General features: G+C 31.3%; 1 protein-coding gene across 1 annotated transcript in view; it reads right to left on the minus strand.

Annotated features, from left to right (window-relative positions):
• LOC134725275 (uncharacterized) overlaps positions 1-24111 on the minus strand; it is a 71451-nt gene that overhangs the window by 45871 nt on the left and 1469 nt on the right. The window contains exon 2 of the mRNA XM_063588952.1: positions 5468-5550. The gene's annotated coding sequence lies outside the window, so the exon portion shown is untranslated. The remainder of the gene's footprint in view (positions 1-5467; positions 5551-24111) is intronic.

The following is a 24111-nucleotide window of genomic DNA, read 5'->3' on the forward strand; positions in this document are numbered from 1 at the left end:
GAGCAGGATCTGCTCACCCTTCCAGAGCACCTGAAATCAATTCTAGTTTTTAGTGGGTTTCATGTTGTTTATTTTTTAGTTTTCTATGTTGTGTCATATGTACTATTGTTTGTCTGTTTGTCTTTTTCATTTTAAGCCATGGCGTTGTCAGTTTATTTTCGATTTATGAGATTGACTGTCCCTCTGGTATCTTTCGTCCCCCCTTTGACAAGACATACACTTCAAGACATGTATGTTCATGTGATATTTAGTCGTTCCCGTCAATACATTAAGATAGTAAAATCTGTTGATTTCTTTTTATTGCATAATATTGTCCACGGCCAGTTTTAAGTAAATCATGATCACTTTACATTCATGCATATAGTTTAACCATTATACTTAAAGACATTCCCCTGCGTCTTGCTGCAATATTAAAAAATTTAATAATATGAATAGTAAAGTTATGTCGATCTTGTAACTTTAAACGGAATCTATTATGCATTTTATGCTCTATAAACTAATTTTGCTTCAAATTTTTTTTCTTTCGAATTCGTTGAATTTTGTTTTGCATTTTAGAATATTGGAATACAATTTACAAAGTTTAGGAATGTGACAGTTGTTATCCACTGATTCCATAAATCAGTACAACAGATGAATTACATTAAAATAAATACACCGAACTCCAATGAAAATTAAAATCAGAAAGTCCCTCAGTCGAAGACAATTAAAAAGCTTCAAACACTCCAAACAACGTACGTAAAACGACTTATTCCTGACATGGTACAGGCAGTGTCGTATGCAGTTCATGGTTATTAGTTTATAATCAAATTAACATTCAAATCTGACTTTAACGCTGTATGAATTTAATATATTTTTTAGTTTAAACTGTCTATTGCATGTAGTTAATGAGAGATCAGAAACTTATACCAATACAGAAAATCTAAGCACCAACAAAACAAAATGATTTGTTATTGTTTGTTTTATTTATAATTGGCCCTTCTTTACCTATTTATCCGTTGAAAGTTTTCCTGACGTATTATTTGAGCACGCGGAATTTTATCCTGTAACGAAGATTATTGTAAAGACAGGTATAGCATCTCATTATTCATTGGTATTAAAGAGATAATCGTAACTGCAATTACGATTATCCCAATATGGCGACGGTAAATATAGGTAAAATCTTTACACTCGTTTTTCTTAAATGTAGCATGTTTTTGTCAATAGTTACTCAGCTGCAAGGTTTATCTATACCATAACATCATATTTGAATCATAACGGTGCACTGGAATTGTCTAAGCGCTGTGAAAATAGCCGTTGAAAAATTCGGAATGATAATCGTAACTCTATGGTATTTTTCTTCTTTGATAATCGTAATTTTCTTTATCGGATAATAGTAACAGAAACATAATAAATGTGTCTTTCAGCATTTCAATAGTATTTTATGTGTTAAAAATGTAAATGCCCAGTTTAACGATGACATTAACGCATATAAAAATAAATGAAGAAAATTACAGGTTAATATCTAGGATAAATTTACCTATATATCTCTATTTGATGAGAAAAAGGATGGATTAGCTATATCCCATATTCCAAAAGTGCAATCCTTTCAATTCATTGCTGAAAATGAAAGTCACGTATACCACAGTTTCATATGTCATATGTTTTGCCTCTTATATCACGTTTATACTAAAATTCTGTGCGAAATGAACAAAAGTTTTCGTCAATAACTTTATAACTGCATTATCGGATTTAGTGTTCATATCTCCCTTTTCCTTATAATTCAATAAATTCAGCCGTCCATATTTTTCCCTTGGACTCACTTTTTTCTATTTTATACAGATATAATATATGATTTTTGAAAATCAAATTCAAATGTTTTGATCAAATACCCATGTATTTTAGGACGTTTCTTTAAACAGTGTGGATGGTATAGGATCTAGAATAGTTACCAGGTTATTGTTACTATTGTTTATTGTCACTTTGTTTATTGTTACTTTTGTTTATTGTTACTTTTGTTTATTGTTACTTTGTTTATTGTTACTTTTGTTTATTGTTACTTTTGTTTTTTGTTTTTATTAGCCTTACCTATAGTTTTACGAAGCATTTGACAGACGAAAAAAACACACAAATATGTATATTGATAAATTGCATCAAAGGGCATAATATGTAGATCATCACAGTCGGAACTGGTTTAATTACAAAGATTTTTATAGATTTTAAAACAAATATTTTGTGCTTCAGAAAAAGGCATGAAAATTAGGTAAGGCTAATTTTTGTTTTCATTTAATAGAAAAGTACTTATTATATGGCAAGTATGCAAATACAAAAATGTTCCTTGTTTAGTACCTTCAATATTTTTCTCTACAATATCTTCCATGCATATGTATGCAGCATACTTTTTATATACCGAGTATTTATGAATTTTTAATAAGTTTGTTTCTAATTTTGCGGAATATGCGTTATTTTATTCTCAACTTTGCAGTCATTCTTTGAATAAGTATTTCTTGTAAGAAAATTTAAAGCTACATCAATTTTATTTCTTGATTTTCGGGCTTATGGCCAAACTATAAAAGAACACAAATCCATGTTTGTCAATGAACTTCTCTAGTCTTATATAGCATTAAATGTTTTAAGGATGTCAAATTATCATAATTCAAAATTAAATTTGTGTTGTTTATAGTTTATATCTGAGATACTGAAATTTCAGCGACAGTCATGAAGTAGCTAATATAAATAAGAAGATGTGGTATGTTTGCTAATGAGACAACTTTCCACAAGTGACCAACATGACTCAGAAATTAACAAATATAGGTCACCGTACGGTCTTCAACAATGAACAAAGCCCATACCGCATAGTCAGCTATAAAAGACTCATAAATGACACTGTAAAACACTTTTAAAGTTATCCCTTGTTCATCATAACTTTTAAGTTTTGATATCATCCATGAAAAATGACCGAAGTGACATGAAAACTGTAGCCACTAATTTCTCGTCAAACGGTTTTTTACGAATACTAAATGTCTTTCCTACTTCGTTATGGTATAATAGGGTATGTTCTAGAATTAAATCAGCAGTGGCTTCCCGGGGGCAGAAATAGCACATATAACCACCTGTAATAAATGAATTTTATCAATATTAACTATATTTACTATTTACTTCAGGATAAATTATTTTTTTTTTACTGTCTTAATCAGAAATCTGATGTAAGGTGACACATGCGTGTCGCCTGACAATTATTGTCATGTATCATAATTTCCATCGCTCATTCATATATTTTGTGGCATACTTAGTTCTTGGAAATTTCTGTATATTAACAAATGTCGTGTTTTCCCATTTCCAAATTTCTTGAAGCTTGTTCACCCTTCCAATTTTATGATATACTAGTATGTACATGTAGCTGTTTTCATAGGAACTATTAATTATATATGCATAAAAAGAAATGTCATAAGATGTTGGGACGTTTCGTAAATAATTCATCGCCATAATTTCATAATATGCTATCAGATATACGTTTTAGTGTCAATATCAATAAAACAGTTTCAAGTTACGATTATCTTTTTTATTTTTAAATACCATAATTACGATTATCTTTTTTCCGAGTTACGATTAATATCCCGAATTTTTCAACGGCTATTTTCACAGCGCTTAGACAATTCTAGTGCACCTTTACGATTCAAATATGATGAAATGGTATAGATAAACCTTGCAGCTGAGTAACTATTGACAAAAACATGCTACATTTAAGAAAAATGAGTGTAAAGATTTTACCTATATTTACCGTCGCCATATTGGGATAATCGTAATTGCAGTTACGATGATCTCTTTAATACCAGTGTTATTAAAGTGAAAGTCATTAGAAACAGTTGTTCAAAATTTTTTTGTTATCGAAACTATCGAATCATAAGCTACGTCCTGAATGCACGTTTTTCTTTATAATAACTATACAACGTATTGTCGACAATTAATAATTCATTTAGTGATTGTCAATCACAAGCTTGTTGATTTTCCAGTTTTTTCTAAAGTTTACAGGATTGTGACATTGTTAAACAATCTGCTTAGGGCAAGAGGAGCAGCAGTCAAATAAGTGAATTATTTGTTTAATGCGTTCCATTTGATAATGCCGGGAGAATTGTTTTATCAATTTCAGTATTATTGCAGTTTGATTCAAACAAAAGCAGACAATAAATGACGTCAAAATATGACCGATCAGCATTTTTATCATAAAAAGATATTTTAATCATTTGAAGGTCGGATATACATATTCCTCATCAGATCTTGTTAAGCAATACACTACTTTAGGGTATGGTTCAAGAGGTCAATGTTCATAAATGAACACTATTGATAAAGAATTTTTAAGGTAAATTGATAACACATTTAATGTTTTGGGCACGAATGATAAAATATTAACATTTGATTATATTCAATATGAACTACCCGTTATGTACGCACGAATTCTACATTTTGTGCGATGCGTTTGTATTTCAGGTTGATAATTTACATTAGTTATTTTATAGATTTATATATACTGTAATAAACATAGAAAAGATTCAGATGTTCCGCGAGTAAACCTTGAGTCGGGTCAAATGGGAAGAGGTGTTCCAAAGGAAGGGTAGGGTACATTTGTGTACAAAGATTTGTTCCGGACCCAGGACAAATTAATAATAGTACAAATGTGAACCAGTTATTTACTAGTATATTTTAAGTAGAATAGTTACAGATTGTTCGTTAGAGAATGCAAAGTTGTACATATTTCATATTTCATTTCATAGTTCATTGATGTCAATTTATGAATAAAATTCACTTGTTATATATTTTGTAAATGGACCATTTTCGATCCATTATCAAATTGGTAACGAACTCATTCTAAAATAGAACATGTGCACACGTTACAAATCTAAGTGATCACTAATGTTTATACAACGATACGTCACTTTTCATTAAGTCAGTATAACAAGTCGTTATATATATATATAGATAAAGGCAACAGTAGTATACTGCTGTTCAAAAGTCATAAATCGTTTGAAAGAACACAAATTCGGGTTACTAACCAAACCCGATGGAAATGCATCATCTCTCAGAGAGAAACGAAACAACGAATCAACAGAACACTGAAGTGCAACAAAAAACAAACGGCAATGCCCTATACATAGACCGAACTATTACTTATCAATATTAACCAAAGCATATGAATTGATTACGACAGTAATAACTTATCTTTAGTAATCACAACAGTTGTATATATGTGGTTGTCAAACAATTTTGATACACAAATCTATTTGTTTATTCTTTAGTCGGTGAAAAATTCTTTAATTTGAAATAGGTCTAGTCTTGCAGAAACGTTTCGAGTTTAAAAATGCATGTTCAAACATTACAATAGCTAACATATTCAATGTAAAAAAATATATATAACATAAAAAAAAAAGTAAATCTACCTGCTTGAAAACAGAATCTTATATTTTGATTTAATTGTAAATATGAAAGTCCTTACCAACTTTGGTATAACTCAGACGACTTGCTTCTGATGCTCGTTGATTCCACCAAGTTCTCAGTATAGTTATTGTGTATTTTCTCCTGTGAAGAAGAAAAAATATAACTAAGATTGAATTGTGTTGGTGTTAGTGGTAAATCTACTTTCAAGGAAATCAAAAACATCTCATTATTTGTTATATTAAAAAGAAAAGACCGGACATTGCGGTGGTTACTTTATCGTGACATTTTAAAAAATTAAAATTTTTATAAATTCCCGGTTTACAAACTTTGTTTATTTCGAAAAACTAAAGATTTTCTTATCTCAGGCATAGGCAACTATTTAAACATATTACAATAAATCAATTGTTGTACGAAAAAACGGAATAAGTTATCAAATTTCTGTTTTTACAAAAAAGATTAAGTTATAGAAAACTCTTTAATTGAGTTAGTACTGACAATTTTGATGTTTAATTTATCCCAATAGTTTTATAAGAAGTCATTACAAAGAGCAATGTCATTTTCCTCAGAGCTACAAAATGAGGATACACTTTTATCATTTTAATAAAAACAGAGGCTATAAAGAGCCTGTGTCGCTCACCTTGTTATATGTGAACAAAGGAAGCAGACAGTTCATGACAAAATTGTGTTTAGGTAATTCATGTGATTGTGATGTGTTTGTACATCTTACTTTACTGAACATTCTTGCTGCTTACAATTATCTCTATCTATGATGAACTTGTACGTGTAGTTTCAGTGGAAAATTTTATGAAATTTGTTAAAAATTGATTATCATGATTATAAAGGACAATAACTTCCTAAGGGGGTCAATTAAGCATTTTGGTCATTTTGACTTATTTTTGAGTCTTAAATTGCTGTACATTATTGCTGTTTACAGTTTATCTCCATCTATAATAATATTCAAGATAATAACCCAAAACAGCAAAATTTCCTTAAAATTACCAATTTAGGGGCAGCAACCTAACAACGAGTTGTCCGATTCATCTACAAATTTCAGGGCAGATAGATCTTGACCAGATAAACAATTTTACCCCTGTCAGATTTGCTCTAAATGCTTTGGTTTTTGAGTTATGAGCCAAAAACTGCATTTTACCCCTATGTTCTTTTTTTAGCCATAGCGGTCATCTTGGTTGGTTTGCCCGGTCACAAAACACCATTTTATAAACTAGATAGCCTAATAGTGATTCTGGCTATGTTTGGTAAAATTTGGCCCAGTAGTTTCATAATAGAAGATTTTTGTAAAAGTTAACTAAAATTTACGAAAAATGTTTAAAAATTGACTATAAAGGGCAATAACTCCTTAAGGGGTCAACTGACCATTTTGGTCATTTTGACTCATTTTTGAGTCTTAAATTGCTGTACATTATTGCTGTTTACAGTTTATCTCCATCTATAATAATATTCAAGATAATAACCCAAAACAGCAAAATTTCCTTAAAATTACCAATTTAGGGGCAGCAACCTAACAACGAGTTGTCCGATTCATCTACAAATTTCAGGGCAGATAGATCTTGACCAGATACTCAATTTTAACCCTGTCAGATTTGCTCTAAATGCTTTGGTTTTTGAGTTATGAGCCAAAAACTGCATTTTACCCCTATGTTCTTTTTTTAGCCATAGCGGTCATCTTGGTTGGTTTGCCCGGTCACAAAACACCATTTTATAAACTAGATAGCCTAATAGTGATTCTGGCTATGTTTGGTAAAATTTGGCCCAGTAGTTTCATAAAAGAAGATTTTTGAAAAAGCTAACTAAAATTTACGAAAAATGGTTAAAAGTTGACTATAAAGGGCAATAACTCCTTAAGGGGTCAACTGACCATTTTGGTCATTTGCCTAATCTTTGAGTCTTAAATTGCTGTACATTATTGCTGTTTACAGTTTATCTCCATCTATAATAATATTCAAGATAATAACCCAAAACAGCACAATTTCCTTAAAATTACCAATTTAGGGGCAGCAACCTAACAACGAGTTGTCCGATTTATCTACAAATTTCAGGGCAGATAGATCTTGACCAGATAAACAATTTTACCCCGTCCGATTTGCTCTAAATGCTTTGGTTTTTGAGTTATGAGCCAAAAACTGCATTTTACCCCTATGTTCTTTTTTTAGCCATAGCGGTCATCTTGGTTAGTTTGCCCGGTCACAAAACACCATTTTATAAACAAGATAGCCTAATAGTGATTCTGGCTATGTTTGGTAAAATTTGGCCCAGTAGTTTCAGAATAGAAGATTTTTGTAAAAGTTAACTAAAATTTACGAAAAATGGTTAAAAATTTACTATAAAGGGCAATAACTCCTTAAGGGGTCAACTGACCATTTTGGTCATGTTAACTTATTTGTAAATCTTACTTTGCTGAACATTATTGCTGTTTACAGTTTATCTCCATCTATAATAATATTCAAGATAAAAACCAAAAACAGTAAAATTTCCTTAAAATTACCAATTTAGGGACAGCGACCATACAATGGGTTGTTTGATTCATCTGAAAATTTCAGGGCAGATAGATCTTGACCTGATAAACAATTTTACTCCTTGTCAGATTTGCTCTAAATGCTTTGGTTTTTGAGTTATAAGCCAAAAACTGCATTTTACCCCTATGTTCTATTTTTAGCTGTAGCGGCCATCTTAGTTGGTTTGCCCGGTCACAAAACACAAATTTTAAACTAGATAGCCTTATAATGATTCTGACTATATTTGGTAAAATTTTGCCCAGTAGTTTCAGAGGAGAAGATTTTTGTAAAAGTAAACTAAGATTTACGTAAAATGATAAAAAAAAAAATGACTATAAAGGGCAATAACTCCTAAAGGGGTCAACTGAACATTTTGGTCATGTTGACTGATTTGTAAATCTTACTTTGCTGAACATTATTGCTGTTTACAGTTTATCTCCATCTATAATAATATTCAAGATAATAACCAAAAACAGTAAAATTTCCTTAAAATTACCAATTTAGGGGCAGCAACCCAACAATGGGTTGTCTGATTCATCTTGACCTGATAAACAATTTCACCCCATGTCAGATTTGCACTAAATGCTTCGGTTTTTGAGTTATAAGCCAAAAACTGCATTTTACCCTTATGTTCTATTTTTAACCATGGCGGCCATCTTGGTTGGTTGGCCGGGTAATAAAGCACAAATTTTAAACTAGATACATCAATGATGAGTGTGGCCAAGTTTGGTTTAATTTGGCCCAGTAGTTTCAGAGGAGAAGATTTTTGTAAAAGTTAACGACGGACGACAAACGCAGGACGACGGACGACGGACGACGGACGACGGACGACGGACGCCAAGTGATGAGAAAAGCTCACTTGGCCCTTTGGTTAAAATGATGTCAACAATGAATGAAGCAATATTTTGTTTTTTGATGGGTCCATAATCATAATTCAAATGGTTGAGGAATAGTTAATAGAGGAACCGGTGAATGTTTTGCAAATTGTTGTGTCCAACAGCATGACACATCTGGAGGTAGCAGTGACAAGGTTTGGTGTGGCATATCTACGCGCAACCGGACTAATCTCGTGATAGTCACTTTAGTCCCATCGCTAATTCTGTCGTTAACTGATTGGGACCTGGAATACATTTTAGCACGACAATGTCTCCCCCCTCCCCCCCCCCCGGCTGCTCGTGTTTCAAATGTCTACTTACAGCAGCAAAACATCGATGTGCTACCATTGCCATCAAAATGAACTTGCAGAGTTCGTTCAAGGCAACACCAGCCTATCACAAGCAATACAACAGGAGTCGAACAAAATGCCTCAAACTAAAATTTCAAAAATTGTCTTATCTATGCGACATAGGCTTCAAGCAGTAGCAGTAGCTGATGCCAATGGTGGACACACGAGATACTACCTTTTCAAACGCTAATCATCTGTTGCTTAGACCTTATTCCAAAACTGTTACTCATATTTTTATGATGGATACTTCATTGCCAGTCTTTTAAACATTTGTAATCTTTAATTTGATTGTAAAACCTATTTTGGAAAATGTGATTGTAAAATCTATTTTGGAAAATTTGATTGTAGAACCTATTTTGGAAAATTTGATAATAGGTATATTTTTATAAGTTACTCAGTCTATTATTTAGATACTTCAGCTTTCTGAACACTTTTTATTATCGTAGACCAAATGTTTATACCGATAATATTTATTGATACAAACTATAAATCCCTTGACGACTCACCATTATAGCAAAAATAACTCGAAAAATAACTGCCAGAAAATATTTTAAATACATGTAGTTAAAATTCCATATATTATATAAAGTGCGTAATTCCTCGTTTTAAGTCGCACTATAAAATCCAACATTATCATTGACTCTATTACATTTTTTTTGTTTTTGTCAAAATGTATCTTGAGACTTGTTTTATCTGAAGTCTCAGACTTTCAGATCTGTACGTAATGTCATTTTGTTGTTGGAATAAACAAGCGCCAGACAACGTCCACGTGTTGTTACCTCACCAGTCCGAAAGGGCCAAGTCAGATTTTCCCATCACTTTGCGTCCGGCGTCGGTCGTCGTCCATCGTCGTCGTCCATCGTCGTCGTCGTTAACTTTTACAAAATTCTTTTCTGAAACTACTTGGCCAAATTAAACCAAACTTGGCCACAATCATCATTAGGGTATCTAGTTAAAAAACTGTGTTCGGTGACCCGTCCAACCAACCAAGATGGCCGACATGGCTAAAATAGAACATAAGGGTAAAATGCAGTTTTTGGCTTATAATCCAAAAACCAAAACATTTAGTGCAAATCTGACAGGGAGTAGAAATGTTTATCAGGTCAAGATCTATCTGCCCTGAAATTTTCAGATCAATCCGACAACCCATTGTTAGGTTGCTGCCCCTGAATTGGTAATTTCAAGGTAATTTTGCTGTTTATAGTTATTATCATGAATATTATTATAGATAGAGATAAACTGTAAACAGCAATAATGTTCAGCAAAGTAAGATTTACAAAAAGGTCAAATGACCGAAATGGTCAGTTGATCCCTTTAGGAGTTATTGCCCTTTATAGTCAATTTTTAACTAGTTTTTGTATTTCTTAGTAATCTTTTACAAAAATTTTCTCATCTGAAACTACTGGGCCAAATTAATCCAAACTTTGCCACACACATTTTTGGGGTATCTAGTTTAAAAAATGTGTCCGGTTATCCGGCTATCCAACCAAGAAGGCCGCCATGGCTAAAAATAGAACATAGGGGTAAAATGCAGTTTTTGGCTTATAACTCAAAAACCAAAGCATTTAGAGCAAATGTGACAGGGGAAAATTGTTTGTCAGGTCATTATCTATCTGCCCAAAAAAATTTCAGATGAATCGAACAACCCGTTGTTAGGTTGCTGCCCCTGAATTGGTAAGTTCCAGGAAATTTTGCTTTTTTTGGTTATTATCTTGAATATTATTATAGATAGAGATAATGTGTAAACAGGAATAATGTTCAGCAAAGTAAGATTTACAAATAAGTCAACAGACCGAAATGGTCAATTTACCCCCTAAGGAATTATTGTCCATTATAGTAAATTTTTAACAATTTTCATAAAATTTGTAAATTTTTACTAACATTTCCACTGAAACTTCTGGGCAATGTTCATTATAGATAGAGATAATTGAAAGCAACAAAAATGTTTAACCACTTAAACACATCACCAAAACACAATTTTGTTATGAATCCATCTGCTTCCTTTATTTAATATTCACATAGACCAAGGTGAGCGACACAGGCTCTTTAGAGCCTCTAGTTGTTAGATGAATTTCTATTTGCATCCATGAGGTTAGATTTCAACTGATTTTTATAGTTCGTTCTTATGATGTACTGTTTCACAACTGTCCCATGTTAGAGGGAGGGTTTGGATCCCACAAACAAGTTAAATTTCGCCACATTCTGTATTTATGTGCCTATCTTAAGTCAAGAGCCTTCAACTCAGTGGATGTTATGTGTTACATATTTGTTTTTCGTTCATTTTTTGTACATAAATAAGGCCGTTACTTAACTCATTTAAATTGTATAACATTTGTCATTTTGTCTGTTATAGCTCATTATGCAGAATGGTCTTTGTTCAATGTTGAAGGCCGTACATGAGCTATATTGGCAATTATACCACGTCTTCATTTTTATATTTGTCTAGTTTTATCCTTGTTGGATGATAAGGAGGCTTTTTAGTTAGCAGATTATGTTGATATTAAATATAAGAGTGAACTTTAGGGTATTTTTGTACTCTTATTTTTGGCTGATATTCGTTTTGGCGGGTTAATTGTATATATTATAACAGTTCTGAATTTCTATCTTATTTATTCTTAAATTTTTTCATTGATTATAATTGAACTAGTGTGTTGTGTGAATCCGTTTCATTAGCATAATGAATGTTTTATTATCTCAGTTATTAAAACTTTTGAAAGTAATTTGGATATTTTATTTTAGAAGAATGGTAAATTACTGAGAAAGAAATTTTCTTTTTTGCTAGAGTTAACAGTTTGGCGGATTTCTTTTTCTTCTTTTTTGATTTTTTTTAAATTGCTACTAAATTTTCGTCATGCTAAGTTTGCCATGACCTTTTTTATTTGAATTTCAGTTGAGTTCTACTCACTTTCATTTACCGGTTAATTACAAAACTTTCTTCACTTCAAATTTTGTTTTCAGACGGTAAACACACATCCCTTTTTTATATATATATATATATACAACATTTTCCAAAAGACCAAAAGCGTGAAAAAGTATATTTAAACAAAACGCATTTGACTAACAGGTCGAACAACTGATGTTCTTTAACCCTGCTGACTGCCATTGACGATTGCCAAATAAAACTGATCACAAGATGTTAATATAAATTTAATACGTCACAGAAAAAAAAAATGTTTGTGGCACAACATCCTGTCCACAAGTTAACAATTTTTTTTTTCTGTGACGTATTAAATTTATATTAACATCTTGTGATCAGTTTTATTTGGCAATCGTCAATGGCAGTCAGCAGGGTTAAAGAACATCAGTTGTTCGACCTGTTAGTCAAATGCGTTTTGTTTAAATATACTTTTTCACGCTTTTTGGTCTTTTGGAAAATGTTGTTTGTGCTGTTTTTAGACCCTTCTACAACGAAATTTGTTTGACATGCACACGTATAAAAATTGCGGTTTTTATCCAACGCAGTCATAGGTTTGAACGTAGTTTTCAATTTAGACTCGTTTATATTTTTTGTTTGGGCATGTATCATATTTTCCCTCCGGTTTATATGATCCGTTCATCCTATATATTGACTCTTAAAATTCAAGAGTTAATCTAAAAATGAGGGTACTTTCTCTAAAAAATGAGGGTACTTTTTATATGGCCTTCCAAATACCGTTTCGATCCCTAACATCACTGAAGAGACATTTATTGTCGAAATCCGGATATGGTGTACTAAAGAAATATTGACACCGTATGTTTGTGGCACAACATCCTGTCCACAAGTTAACAATTTTTTTTTTCTGTGACGTATTAAATTTATATTAACATCTTGTGATCAGTTTTATTTGGCAATCGTCAATGGCAGTCAGCAGGGTTAAAGAACATCAGTTGTTCGACCTGTTAGTCAAATGCGTTTTGTTTAAATATACTTTTTCACGCTTTTGGTCTTTTGGAAAATGTTGTTTGTGCTGTTTTTAGACCCTTCTACAACGAAATTTGTTTGACATGCACACGTATAAAAATTGCGGTTTTTATCCAACGCAGTCATAGGTTTGAACGTAGTTTTCAATTTAGACTCGTTTATATATATATATATATATATATATTTTTAATTTTGAGTTGTAGCGTCGATCAATATTTAAAGTTGAGGGAACTTTTATAATGGATATTTATTAAATATTTATTTTTATCATATAATTATTTTGAATTTTACATTTGTTAGATATGCATACAATACCGGAATCTTATCCCGACCTCGTTTAAGTTAGCATACAACGATGAACGTTAAAGTAAGTACTTGTTAGTTCACACTTTATCAGTCGGAAACCAGGTTGAAATAGAACAAAAGAATAGAAGCTATTTGTTAGAGAAGGCGATAAATGCTTACTGTAATGTTTACTATAGTGACAAAAATTTTAAAAGAAAATAGAAGCAAACAAAATTACAATGTTCTTCTCAATTACGAAGTGTTTTATTTTAAAACACCATTTGCATAAGTTTTCAATTTATCTAGTACATAGTTAAGCAGAACAACTAGATATCAAGTCGACGACATGGGTATTTTTCAAGTTGGATGTAGAAAATGCATAACTTCCGATTTTTAAATTTTTGACGGAAAACATATCAATCTATTAGTTCAGTAATTTTCGTGTCTGCCCTTACATTATGTGATTCAAGAAAAATTCCAAAAATTGGGTAAAAATTGTATCGAAAAAAGAAAATCGAGTACACCTTTTTATATAAGGGCGTGTTTGAGTTGAATATTTTGTCTTGATATCGTACGAAGCAAGAATATTTCTAGCCGCGGAACCGTAGCTCATAGGTCCTTATGTTATTTATGCTTATTCTTATGCTTTTTGCGGACCATAGAAACAAAATTCACAGTACTAAAAGATGAAATATATGGGTCAAGTGAAATACCTATCTAATGAATCACAAAAACAGAGAAGGTGTGTTCTAATAGCTACTTTTTTTACTGAAAGTCCTTAAGATTCATCATAACCTTTTGGCTAAAATGGCCGTATTTACACCCAAAATTTTACTCTGAGTACAGACTAACCTATACACCTGCAACAGTTTTAAGGGATGGCAGGAACTAGATATATAAATTTTAAATGCATTTTATGTTTCAGAAAATTATAAACTTTTCTAGATTTTGCTATCCATTTTTTTTCGTTCCTGCAGAAGGTGCAAAAATTAACTAAGTAGTGAAAACGATTGAGAAGCTCCCCTCATATAATCAATGTTGTGAGTAGTATTGATTTAAATGCACAATAGATGGTCAATAGACACCTGTAAACAATAGGTGATTTAACAGGTTTAAACTGTGTAACTGAGTGGACCGTATCAAATGAAACTCGGGTGTTTGTTTATTTTGCCATCTTCTGCAGACTGGAAAAAAATGCACATCAAAATGCAGGTAAGTTTTTAATTTTCTGAAACGTAGACTTCATATAACTTTTATATATCTAGTTCCTGCCATGCCTTAAAACTTTCCTGGTTGTACCAGTTTGTCTGTACTCATAGTTATTTTTGAGGTGTAAACACGGCCATATTTTTCAATTCCTTATGATGAACCTTAACGAAAGTCTTTCAAGTTGGATGATGAAAATGCATATCTTCGAAAAAATCGATTTTTTTTATATGTGATAACTAGGGTTTATAGTCTTCAACCACTAAACAAATCTAGTCTGCCCTTCCACGAAATATTTAATTAGATTTTTTTTTAAATGTTTATGAATTTTCGAAAATTCTACCTGAAAACCGATCAGACAATCGTTTTAAGTTGAATCAATGCAGACAAGATCATTTATTGATGCTCATTAGCTAGTTGATACATTTGTCTTTTAAAATACAACTGACATATAAGGATCGCAATGGTGTAATGTGGATAAATTCATCGGTTTCCGAGAGCAAAATTGGCAGCGCGTCATCGCTACAATGGCTTCCAATTCTACGATTGTGAAAATTAACTGGCGTAATGGGGAGATAATTTTAACGAAGAAGAATCCTGACTGTTATGTATTAACTCAGCTAATAATAATATGCCAATGAAATTAAAAAGAATATTATGTGATTTATTACAAATCTGTATTCAAGAGGATACATTATTTTTTTTCCAAAGCGGAATAGTTGTTTTCACGTTTGCCTTCTTTGCTTATAAATATTTTATGATCTTTAAGAAATTCCTTTAAAAAATTTCAAACAAAATACCTTGTTTTGTTTTTTTGCTAGGAGATATAATGTTTAGAAAATCATTAATACTATAATAATTTGTCTCGTTTATCTTTTATCCATACACAATTGTTTCAAAAGAGGGACGAAAGATACCAAGGGACAGTCAAACTCATAAATCTAAAACAAACTGACAACGCCATGGCTAAACATGAAAAAGACAAACAGACAAACAATAGTACATATGACACAACATAGAAAACTAAAAAATAAACAACACGAAAAACTAGGGGTAATCTCAGGTGCTCCGGAAGGGTGTGCAGATCCTGCTCAACATGTGGCACCCGTCGTCTTGCTTATGTGATTACAAATACGGTAAATAGTCTAATTCGGTAGGTCACATTCATGAAAGGGAAGGGATTGTAGTTACGACGTAAGGAACATATCCGATATCATTTGTGAAACGGTTATTCCATAACGGTCAACCAACTCGTGATGGCGTCCGTAAAATTTACGAAGGGATGATTTCAACTTCCCCTTTTGGAACTCTTGGTTTAATATCTTCCTTGTGAGTGAGCAGTAATCCTTTATCAAGAAAATCATGATAGGAAATGCAAGCACGGGAATATCGGATCAATTGGGAGATATATACCCCTTTTCAAGTGATAGCATATTATATATCAAATCATCAAAATACATGACGTCTTCAACGACAAAATCTTAGTTTAAACCACCTTTTACTTTCAAATATTATTTTGCTATACAATAAAAGGTTTATTGCATGAATATTGGGGAATGTTGTCCCGAGTAGAATTTTATATTGCACGAGCTTGCGAGTACAATATATGTTCTACGAGGACCAATATTTTTTATAAATACGAGGATAAATACGTCATGTATTTTGATGATTTATTGCACTAGTGCAATACTGGAATTTATTGTACGCCAACGTTTGGTTACTTTATGTTGGAAATATTATATTGATATGCAATAACATATATTATTATAAGTTGCTCGAGAAATAGTTTTGTTTGATCCCACAATGAATTCAGAATTTTGCATGTCAAAAGTTTTCATAATAGTCATTCGCATGCCATCATCACACAATGGAGTTATTTTCGAAGAGAAAAGTAATTGTGTGGTTGGTAAAATGAAGTTTAGGAACTTCAATCTTAAGGGCATACGATACAGTTTTGATCCTGTATTTACAAGTTCATTAAAATTTGCATATAAGCTATTTTTTACCCGATTTAATCAAATATGTAATAAAAAATATACCTTCATGTGCTACTTTTTGAGTAAAATGAGGTCGAAATTTTGTATATTTGCTCAAAATTCAGATTTGTGGCCGTAATTTCTTTCTCGACAGAAGGACATAACTTTTTCGTTATAAAAGATAAACACAAATTGTTTTTTGTTAAATACTCGGTGATTTCTGTATTTTATAAATATCCTAATAAATATGAAATTTTGTATTCAGAAATAACTCATATTTATCAAATGTTCATGAATTGGGGAAAAAACGTCATTTTTTACTGCATGTTAATCCAAATAAAAAAAAATCTTCTATTTACAGTTTTATAAAATTTGGGTCACATAATCTCCCTGCAAAATGAAACAAAATGCCGTTTTGAAAAATAGGGGTCCATGAACTCGTTTTCAAATTAAATCAGTTTGAATGATAAAATTCAGTCGAAAAATGCATCTTTTCCCAATATGTCACAGTTTGACGTCGCGAAAATAACAAATTACGTTAGCAACGTCATCACCTTCCCTGTAACTGTATCGTATGCCCTTAACATTTTCAATTGATTGTCCTGTTTGTAGTTAAAAGTTATACCAGGATTATAATTTAGTTCGCCAGACGCGCGTTACGACTAAATAGAAGTTTCCCGATTTGCTACGGTACCAACCGTAGAACGAACTGGGAGCCGTCATTGAAGTTTTGAAATTAATCTATATATGCCCTTTATCACGATGCATGTTTCATGAATCATTATTAAACGTATTTAGATGATTTTTAGCTACAACTTGGTATAACATTCATATAGATATGTTACCTATTCATATCAAACAATTTGCGTGTACTCGATTATGCTTTCAACAAACCGTTACAAGTAACCGTTGCAACGAACGGTTGTAAATTTAGAATTATTTACCCTGAAATTGCATCAGCAAAAAGAAGCTAAACAAAAAGTACATTCATACTTTATCTTATGTTTGCCTGTAAGATTGATAAAATAGTTTTAAAAAAAAAGTTAGCAATTTTTTAAGGATAGGCTTTTAAAAAATTAATAAAAAAGGGCTATTTTGAAATACAAAATTGACCTTATTGAAAATATATAATGTTAACTGTAAATTAAAAAAAAAACCTTTACGTTACTATTGACGCTCACTAATTACATGGCGTTTTCAAATCTTTCAGTATGATATATGAACATAACAACACGACGAAGGAAGTCTGTATCAAGATGTAAAGATGAGATACGAGACTTAAGAATCAAATCTATAACCCACGAAGGGCATCATTCCACAACAATATGCACAATACCATTGGAAAAAATAAAAACAAGAACCTAAAATATTTCTATCATGATATGGACATGATCAGAGCCTCATGTGTCTGATATAACTATAACAACATATCTCATAATAATCAAATATCATTTATATATTTTGTTTCCTTTTGGATATCATATTTACACACTGAAAAAAATCATTCCTAGGCACTTAAAAGTTGGTAAATGTGAACAGCCAGCTATATGTTTATCCTTGGGTAATTCTTAACAGTTAGTACAAAAACTGTTTACTACATCAAATAATAATGTTCTCTATTCGCTATATAAAGGACAACTTACTGAAAAATGGGTCTCATCTTCAATAGATTTTAATATATGTGATAAGCATGATAGCATATAAAATCGGAGATCAACTTACTTGTTTGTAATAAATAATCAGAAGGACTTTTTTTGCATTCTATGATAGAATTTAGTATTGTAGATTTATTTTAGTTGTTCGAATTCATTATCTATAATCCAAGTCTTATATTTTTCTGAAATTCTTTAAAAATCGTCATTCACACGTATGAAATTTTTACTGACGTTAAAGGTACGAATAAGGGATCAAATAATAGATCGATAATCAGTCCCAAAACAGATCCCTTTGTTAGTCTTGTATTTTTTTTTTAAATTTTAGTTCATTTATGTTTTGGAGTATATATCGTATGACGTTAATTTTCACTGAACTAGTACACATTTTTTCGGGACCAACTGATGTCCACCTCCGAATGAGGGATTGTCTCACTGCATTTAAGACATTTTGGTGACCTTCGGATGCTACCTGCTCTTTGGTCGGGTTGTTGTCTCTTTGACATATTCCCAATTTCCATTTTAATATTTTCTCATAAAATATTCATTGGACACAAATGTCAGTTCAATTATATTTTTGTAAGTCGTTAGTTTAATCATATGAAAATTATTCTAGTCAATTACATTCATTGATTCTAGGAATGATTTTTTTCTTTGGCAACCGAATAGTGAATACTGATTAATCAAATTTTTTTTTCAATTTTACTTTCTAGAATGCATTTCTAGAAAGAAAAAAATATGACGGAAAATTCCAATTTATCGCTCAATGTGAAATCTAAGCTCCCTTGTTCTATCATTAAAAAACCTTCGGCTGCAATGATCGAAATATTATAGATTAATTGAATGATAAAACTAATTTCCAAATCATGCAAGAACTAATTATAATATGAAAACTACGCAAATTGTACACGTTAACAAATATAACCAACACCAGTATTATGTGTTTTAGAAAGTAGTCTTTAGTTATTACTATTCCAAAGTTTCACTCTGTAAGACAACAATCGTTAAGAGAAACGCAAATCTATATTTAGAATCTACAAGTCCGTGTTAACCCAGTACGTTAAAATGTCTGTTTGATTCATGCACTTGTGCATAACTAAGTTATCCCATAAATAATCATAAACAAAGAGTTCTTGAAACGTTGAAATCGTTATCAAATAAATCGTTAAGCTAGTTTTTTGGAGATACGCATTTCAATTATTTTGATTTTGTCATGATGAATAAAATAATTTCATGCTTAAAATAAAACCTTCAAACCAGCACTAACGGTTGCTTTACGTACCAACCGTACATGATAGTAGCAAATCGGGAAACCTCTAATATTAAAACTCATTACCGACTCTCATCCTCTAATATTAAGACTCATTAGCGACGGTCATATCAATAGTTATCAAAGGTACTAGAATTATAATTTAGTACGCCAGACGCGCATTTCGTCTACATAAGACTCATCAGTGACGCTCTTATCAAAATATTTATAAACCCAAACAAGTACAAAGTTGAAATGCATTCAGGATCCAAAATTCCAAAAAGGTGTTCTAAATACGGCTAAGCTAATCTATGCCTGGGAAAAGAAAATCCTTAGGTTTTCGAAAAGTTTAAAGTTTTGTAAACAGGAAATCTTTTAAAAAATGACCACATTATTAATATTCATGTCACCAAAATATTAATAAAAGATAAAGAACATTATTTGTTCTCTTTCACTTGTGCTGTTTTCTAAATTAGGCATTTTGTCCAATTTTTGAAATCCTATTGGTTCCTCGTAATATATATTAAGGAGGTAAAAAGTATAATCACAAAAATACTGAACTTATAGGAAAATCAATTCGGAAAATCCATAATCACATGGCAAAATCAAATAAAAAAAAACGCATCAAAAAAGAATGGACAAGAACTGTCATATTCCTGACTTGTTACAGGCATTTTCAAATGTAGAAAATGGTGGATTAAACCTGGTTCTATAGCGCTAACCCTCTCATTTTAATGACAGTCTTATAAAATTCCGTTATATTTACATTGATGCGTTAAATAAACAACCACAATAAATCAAATAGTCAAAATATGGGTACATAAGTCATCATCGTATAACAATTTTAAAAGGAACAATTTAACAGAACACAAAAACATCTACTTTCTACGAACACATTCATTGATTTGAGTTTCTGACGTCAGAATTTTTTTAACAAATTAGCATGGCAAGAAATTTTATCTAAAATCTAATTTTGATTATATTTTTCTTCATTATCAATTTTGTCAGTTCCGAATAAGATTTTATTGTTTATCCAGTTTTTGAAAATGACATTTTCCATTTAAATTGATACATATATTTCCCCAAATAATTTGCTGTTTAACTTGTCTATATGATAGCTAAAAAAAATTAGAGTTATATTTATCCATGATATGGTTATTTTTCAGTAAAATTATTGGTAATTATTTCTTTAATTCTTTTGATCAATCTAATATTGTTATTAGCTCTTTACTGTTTATATGATCAGCAATAATTTTACATATGAAAAATGTCGCCCCTAATTTGAAGAGATAACGTCGAAATTGTCTGCCAGCGACGTCGTGCACTTTAGCACCAATGTTGAGGTTACAAAGGGGGAACTCAATTTTTAAGGATAAATCGCGTTTATCTTGGAATCCATCACGGTGACATATATTTTTTTATTTAAGATTTGGAGGAAACATGACAAAATGTAGTTAATGCAGAAAAAGGATAAAACCTAAAAAAAAATGGAATTCAAATTTTCAGAAACATTTTATTTCCATTTTATTAAGTTTTAAAAATACTACTTTTGGCCTTGCGGTCATAAAACTTTCGAGCACGATTTTTGTACTCAGACTCACAAATCAACCAATCAAAATACTGGATTTTGTGTTTCAAGCATGGTTTGTGTGCTCCAAGCACTGAGCAAAGTTTTATGACTTCAACCCCTGGTCCACAATGTTTAGTAAGGCCTGAATAATTGTATAGTCATTCGTGTAGAGATTTATATTTTTCCTTATTGTCACTTATCACAGCTTAAGGTTGAACCCGAACTTAACAATTAACGACGAAGAATATCTGCTTCAAAAATTTCATAGCAACTTTTTTTTACAAAATTGCACGGTATTAAACACGGAGACTAGGCTCACACCGAACAGCAAGCTATAAGGGGCTCCAAAAATTACTAGTGTAAAACCTAGACTGGTTCTCTGTCCTTTATCTGTTTGGCTTTGTGATACCCGTATGTTGCAAGGGAGAGGACCAGCCTAGTGTAAAACCATTCAAACGGGAAAAACCAACGGTCTAATCTGTATAAAACGAGAAACACGTATGAACTACATAAACAAACAACAACTTCTCTACATCAGATTCCTGACTTAGACAAGGTGCAAATATTAGCATCGGGATTGAACGTTTACATAGTACCTAACCTTCTCCCTTTTTAAAACAATAGTATAACATCACAACATAAAAAGACACACTATAAAATATCAATTGGAAGGCTTAACTCAATAAAAAAAAAAACGTAAAGATATTCTCTTTTTGACTTTTGCTAGGTTTTCTCTATCAATTTCGGTTACTGTTGCAACATTAGTGGTAATTGGTAAGATTTATTATTTGACGTTTCTATGTATTGGAGCGTTTGCTTTTGTTGCGTTCTCTTGTTGTTCCTTTGTTTTTCTCTTATAGTTTCTTTGTTTCTCTCGTTTTAAGTTTGTAACCTGGATTTATTTTCTCACTCAATCGATATATGACATTTGAACACGGTATACTAGTGTTGCCTTTATTCACCTTACGCGCAAAATTAGTTTTGTATTATTCTAGTCTTTAATTATGTTTTCATATTTTTCGTATTGTCGTAAGTACATTTTTTACACTCGTTTTATTTATTGAGTCAAAATATACTTCCTATACTTTTATCGCTTCTTGTGTCCACTAAATGTTTTGACCTTTTTTGTTACAGGATTTTACATTGCTGAGCCATATCCCCTCTGTTTTATTTCGACGGGAAGGATCCGAAGGATCCGAAAATTTCGATAATTTTAAAACTCAATAAAACTTCCTGTTTTGAATTTCAAAATAGAGTGGTGTCATCTGTATGTTTGCTTAACATTATATCAAGTTGAGAATGGAAATGGGGAATATGTCAAAGATATAACAACCCGACCAAAAAGCAGACAACAGCCGAAGGCCACTTATGTGTCTTCAATACAGTATGGGTTTTATTATCTAGTTTAATTTGGTAACCCTTAAATTAATTATCCTGTCTTATTCTACGTGCTAAAAATTTAACAGAAAAAAACGTCTGTATATCAAGTATGTATCCAACTCAATAAGTATTTCTGAAAGCTTTAAAGAACAATTCATAAATTATCTTTCTAACAAGTTAAATACTTAAAAAGGACAATTATGAATAGTCTATAACATCTTGGATGTTTTTAATATTTAAAAAAGATACCTGTTTTTACATACACGTTTCAATCACTGTGAATAATATTTTGCAATACAATAGAAAAGCTTACTTGGACCTTTGGACAAGATGAGCAAACACGGATAATAAAATTTATGATCAAATTCTTTCTGAAATATCTCAATGACTAAATCGGTCTTGCAAATCTTTCAATGATATAAATGCTTGTTACCATCCGTGTAAAATCACTGTGTCAGAATTATTTTCAACAGCTTACATTTAAATCAAAATGTCTAATTCTTAAACAAACATTTAATTAATTAAGTTGGAGAATAATAGCCTTTAATTGAGTTTCCTCTGAGTTCAGTATTTTTGTGATTTTACTTTTTACTTATATAAAAGCAATGAAAACTCTATCAGAAAGTTTACCTTTACTAGGTTGTTCCTTTGTTTTCCTATCATAATTGATGTGTTTCTCCCAGTTTTAGCTTGTAACCAAGACTTGTTTTCTCTGAATTGATTTATGACTTTTGAACACTGGTATTACTGTTGCCTTTATTTATATTGAAAACGAAAATTTACTGAGATGGATATTATTGAAAATATAACAATTTTTATTTATTTACTGGAGAGAAATATTTTTTGGAAACTGTGATTATTATGTCATTTTGTTGACAACCCCAAATCAATTTTAGAATAAATATGGATAAGTATATTAAGTTTTCATACACCAAAAATACTGACAAAAAATAGTTAATGTTATATATTATATATATATATTTTAACAAATATTTCCAAATATCTTGATTTCAAAATTTTAAAAATAGTTTCTTCTAGGAATTATTTCGATTCTTATAGGACACATACTTTATTTTTTTAAATAGCGAAGCGTACGGCAATACCGTAATCATATTCGGCTGTTCCTGTTTCCACTTAATGAATTATGTACATTTCATTTGCATATTTCATAAGGTTAAAAACTAATCGTCGTGCACGGATACAGCAGATACGTGAATAATGCAAATTATGAGATAACTGTATTGTATTTTAAGCTTGGCCTTCGTAAAACGTAGATTTTGTTGTCGCAAATTGAGTCCGCTCCGCGTCGCTAGGTTAACGGATATTTGCGACAGTAGAATCAAGTTTTTGAAGACCAAGCTTAAAATACAATACAGTTATCTCATAATTTGCATTATTCACGTATGATACTTTTTTCAAACTGTAGGTTCTGATGTTCAATAAAAAAAAAATTGTGTATATATATATGAGTTGATAGTGTACGTATATATGTTTATGTATATTTGCTTGATTGTTGTTTTAATCTTCTTTTGTTTGAAATGATACTTTGGTTTCTAATTCTAATGCCACATATTAAAATAAATGTCATTTAATAAAAATTTTGGCTTAAAAATGACATAAATGAAAAAGTCCGCGAAACTGTTGCATTGTCTTTAGCATCTTAACAATGTGACGTCATGTGTTTACTCTGGATTTCAAACATGAATACTATACGTATGTTTACTTTTCGTACGCTTTAGAGTGGT

Source organism: Mytilus trossulus, chromosome 7, assembly GCF_036588685.1.
Source record: "Mytilus trossulus isolate FHL-02 chromosome 7, PNRI_Mtr1.1.1.hap1, whole genome shotgun sequence".
Classification (NCBI taxonomy): Eukaryota; Metazoa; Mollusca; class Bivalvia; order Mytilida; family Mytilidae; genus Mytilus; species Mytilus trossulus.